This window comes from Dipodomys spectabilis, unplaced genomic scaffold (genome assembly GCF_019054845.1).
Source record: "Dipodomys spectabilis isolate Male_0828 unplaced genomic scaffold, ASM1905484v1 ptg000333l, whole genome shotgun sequence".
NCBI classification, from domain to species: domain Eukaryota; kingdom Metazoa; phylum Chordata; class Mammalia; order Rodentia; family Heteromyidae; genus Dipodomys; species Dipodomys spectabilis.
Window position 1 is genome coordinate 2,152,404 of NW_024871010.1, and position 5,190 is coordinate 2,157,593.

Consider the following 5,190-nt stretch of genomic DNA (forward strand, 5'->3'; position numbering starts at 1 on the left):
TCATGTAGATAATATAGGAATTTAGTATTGTTGGGTTATTAACAACTATTTAAATTATTTTTGAAAAATCATGATGAACTATGCTTTATGAATCTCATCTTATTCTGAAATATTACAAAAACAGTAGAGTTCTTCTATAGGGTCCCAATGTAATAGGAAGCCCTGTTCTATATCAGAAGTATCTATCAACCATTTCTTTCTCCTGTACCTTATCTTACATGTATTCAATTATTATTTTTATTTGTCAATTATCTTTCAGTAGTTGTACAAAGAAGTTGCCATATAACAAAAGCAGTTTATGAATACAGTGCATATTGATTTGTGCCACACCTACAATAATCACACCCCCCTCTGACCCACCATTCCCTTATTTTTCTTAGTTTTTCAGTATAGACAATGAATTCCTTTTCAGCAAATTAATTTAGTTTATATTTATTTATTTATTTATTGTCAGGCATGGGGTTTGAACTCTGGGATTGGGCCTTATCCCTCAGCTGTTCCACTCAAGGTGAGCATTCTACCACTTGAGCCAGAGTGCCACTTCCTGTTTTCTAGTGGTTTATTGGAGATAAGGGTGATATGGAGTTTCCTGCCCGGGCTGGCTTTGAACTGAGATCCTCAGATCTCAGCCTCCTGTGTAGCTAAGATTACAGGCCTGAGTGGCCTGTGTCCAGCTGATTATAGTTATTTTAAAGAGGTTGTGTAGAGGGATTTCATTTGCATAAGTCAGATGAGAACATTTCCTTTCATACAGCATCTTCTATTCCCTCACTTTCTCCCAATGAGCTTGACTACATTCTGCCCCTTCCTCTCTTCATTTGTCTACCCTTTCCCCACCCTCTTCTTTGATGTACCCAGTTCCTTGCATTAATATTCTCAGGCTTTGGCCTAGTCTTTCTAAAGATTATACTATTTGGGCCACATTGGCAGCAGCGATGGTGGAGCAGGAAGGCTCCCACAATGAAGCCCACAATCACATGCAAGTTAAGCTGCATGGAGAAAGGCAGCCAGTATGGGGCACACCAAATGTACTCGACCATCTTCTTCAGGTACATGTCCCAGAGCAAGCCCTCTGAGGCCCAAGAGCTCATGTGCTCAGGAGCATATTTTTGTTCTTCCCTCATGGCCAGCAAAACAGCACAGCAGAGCTGTCCATGCAGGTGTTGGAGTCCCTGAAGTAGGCAGAAATGGATGTAGTGTCTGGTTTGGGTGTTCAGTTGATGGGCCCCTTCTCCAGAGCCCTGAACTGTTCCAGTTGGGGTTCCTGGAAATGGGCCACCCTTAGCTCCTTCCATTTTGAGCCCTGACCCTGTGGAAAGAGCCGAACTACTGGGAATCTTGATACTACTTTCTACACTCTACAGACAGTGAGGGCTGTGCCAACATGCTGGTGGAGGACTCCATGGCCCACAGCTTCCATGGCAAGTGTTCATACTTGTGGCTCAGGTAGTGCTGTAGTTTTTCTATTGGAAAACAAAACCAGGTCTGTGGTCTTCATCATGTATGCACAGAAGCAACATCCATCAAGCACCGGCCACCCTCCATCCAATCCCTGCTCCACTTCATCTGATTTCTGCTGCTGGCCGTGGATGGCGGCAAGCTGACCATGTTCATGGTGCTGTGAGAGCAGTGCCAGCCCTCCCTGTACAGGCACCCAATACATGACAAGTAGCTCGACAGGACAGAACAGGACAGGAGAGTTCTCCCTCAGGGTACATCCCAAGCTTTGTCTTCCTATAGAGGCACTTGGCCATGTCCTGGCCTCCCTTAGTTACTCTATCAACTACAATTTTTCTTAGTTATGCTCTATGTATTAAAAACTTCCTTAAAGACAAGTTATACTATTCATGGATTTCATACTCACAGCTCTAAATACTGAGATGCCTAAAATATATCATTGTGCTTTGAGTAAATTCCCTCCAAAAGGTTTTCCAATTCAGAAGTATATCTTTAATGGATTTTATAAAACCTTTCAAATGTTATACAAAAAAATACAAAAAAATAAGGACTAAGTAAATGAACGATCAAGTAGTTAATGATTAGAAGACTCAATGTCCTGAAACAATTCTCCTTAATTGCTCAGTACATAGAGTATAATTCCAGACGAAATTCAGCCAGATATTTTTTTATGAGAAACTTTTAAGAGGGCAAATAGTATTTCCTCACTTTCTAAGGAAATATTTTTGTAGAATCAAAATGATCTCTTCAAAGTTTTAGGAAAGTCAATAATAAATTCATCAGTACCTAGAGTTTTATAGATTGCAATGCATTTAAATGTAAATTAAGAAAATTTGTGTAGATTCCATTTTTTTTCGTTCTTCCTTAAGTAGGTTTGATAGGTTTCATCTTTGAATAAATCATCTGAAATTGTTTATTACTGTACTTTTAAATTTTATAACGGTAGGATTTCTGATAAAGTACTCATTTGTTTTGGTTATTGGTAACTGGTTTCTTCTCTGTTTTGTTATTTTGTATTTGATCAGTCTTTTAAAATATATATCCATTTATTGATCTATTCAGACACAGCTTTTATTTTCATTGATTTTCTCTGCTGTGTTCAAAAGCAGGGTTTTTTTTGCCACTTAACAAAATGATACTTAAATATCCATAGAAAAGCAAAAGAATAGAATAATAAAATAAGAGTATCAGTTCAAGCTTACTCAGTAAGCAAAGAGCTGAGGATTTTGTTTCAAAGCTAGCCAGGGGAGGAAAATCTGTGAGACTCCTATCTCCAACTAAACACCAAAAATGCTGGAAATGGAGTTTGTAGCTCAAGTAGCAGAGCACTAAGCTAGAATTACATATGTGAATTCCCAGTGTCCTAGTAAGTTGTGTGTTTTTTTTTTTGAGGAGTGTAAATGTGTACAATTTTTAAGTCCTTAATGTAGCCTACTGCATGTATTATGAAGTTACACATGGTCTGATCTACTGTCCATATGGTAATCACTGAGATTTAAAATTCTGTCTTCCTGAACATTTTCCAATTTTCTTCTTTGAACCATACATTTAGGTATCAGGGGTATCCTATGGTCATTTTTCATTTAAGGAAAAAATCATTTCAGATTTCATTTAAAGTTTGAGACTGAGACTTGTACTTGGTGTTTGATGTTGTTGCTCTTTAGCTAGTACTTTACCAACTAAGCTATGACTTTAATCCCTAATTTCAGGTTATTCAAAATGCTAGGAAAGGTAATAGTGATAATAATGCTATTAAGTCTGTCGCCCATCTAGATACTCACATTTGGTTTGTTTGGCTTCTTAGTTTATCAGTATATTTATATGTCATATGTTTTGGTGCTATTCCTGGAGCTTGAAATCAGAAACTTGCCCTCTCCTTGAAACTGAACATTGTTAGCACACACTGGTAATTCTATCTACTCAGAGAACTGAGATCTGAGAATCCAAGTTTAAATCCAGCCCAAGAAGGAAAGACCATGAGTTTCTTATCTAAATAATCCCAAAAATAAATTTGGAAGGGAATCTGTGGTTCAAGAGTAAAACACCGCTCTTGAGGGAAAATGCGTAAGTGAGAAGGTAAGGTCTTGAGTTTAAACCCCAATATCAGCACTCAAAAACGTTGCTTTCCTTGAGCTTTATATTAAATTGCTCAGAAAATAATCAGCATTGTAGTAATGTTTAACATTACTATTACAATCATCAGTTATATTTATTGATGTTATTCCTTTATTTTCCTAAAAATTTTACTGACACATTAATATCCAGTAATAGAAAGACAGGATTACTGTTTCACAAGTATTTATGGTAGTTGAATATATGGATGAGAGTTGCATACCAGAAGTTTGGACTGAAGAGAGATATTTGCAAGCTCTTCACATAAATAAATGATAGTTGAAGACGCTGTGGGCATGTATGAAATAAGCTAAAGAAACCAGCAAGGAAAGATAAGGCATGATTCTGGAAAGCAAACAATTTTGGAAGAATAGAAAACAAGAAAAGTATGTAGCTTTTGGTAAGAACTTTCTAACTCACCTACACGGTGAGCACATTTGATTCCTCATTTCTAGTAAAAGCCATTTTATTTTCATTAACAATGATCTATTTGTTCCATTATATAAATTTAACATATTGTATGTTTCATAGTAGATTAATATTTATACTTTTTTTTCCTTTATAGAAGGAGTCCTACATTGTAGACAAGGCTTACCTCAAATCCTTATTCTACTGTGTCAGGTTCCTGAGTATTGGCTGGAATTACCATGTGGTAGGATAGTACTATATCCACTTATATTATTTACATTTTGTACACTTGAAAATTAGTGTGAACAACTTTAAGCCATAGTATCTTCATGAATTTGAATGAATTTCTTTCAGAAAAATGTTATAAGTACAGTTAGTGAGTAAAGTCAAGTATGGTACACATACCTGTAATCCCAGTACCCAAGGGTATTGTAAGTTTAATAGCACCCTGAGCTTCACAGCAAGTCCTTGTCATCATCATCATCATAAACAACAACAAAAACAACAACAACTAGTGGGCTTCGAAGAGAAAAATATTAAGTGACGTGATAGGAACATACAAAATTGTGTGTGTGTGTGTGTGTGTGTGTGTGTGTGTGTGTGTGTGTGTGTGTGTGTGTGTGTGTGTTGGCCCTAGGGCTTGAACTCAGGGCCTGGTCACTGTCCTGAGATTTATGCTCAAGTCTAGCACTCTACCATTTGAACGAAGCTCCAACCTTTTTAGAGGTCATTGGAGATGAGTCTCATCCAGTTTCCGGTCCAGGCTGACATAGAACCTAGATCCTGAAGCCTCAGCCTCTTTTATAAGTAGGATTATAGGCGTGAGTTTGTAGTAGGTGTTGTATTACTGTTAAGTAATATGGTAAACATCACGCCAGTTTTTACTCGCCCCAGCAGTGTTTGAGTGTTGCACACACACTTAAGACACAACCCACACCATGTTTAATGACATCCAGGTCTCATAATCCTGTGAGATAACTATTGTTACCTATGAAGAATTTGAGGTCCAGAGACTTTAGTTAACTTTGAATCCACAGCATGGATAGAGTGGATCCTCTATGCAAGCTCAACCAGGTTTATATATTTCAGAAAACATGGTATCAACATGTGTTCTAGTCAACATGTGTTCTAGCAAGTACTGCTCTTTACAGGTACTATTAAATTCCTCTTGTATGTATGAATCATTCCTCACCCTTTAACTGTTTGCACACC

At 37.3% G+C, this 5,190-nt stretch overlaps 1 pseudogene; it reads left to right on the forward strand.

Annotated features, from left to right (window-relative positions):
* The first annotated feature begins 960 nt into the window (after window positions 1–960).
* On the forward strand, window positions 961–1,771 carry LOC122095053 (annotated as a pseudogene).
* The last annotated feature ends 3,419 nt before the right edge of the window (window positions 1,772–5,190 follow it).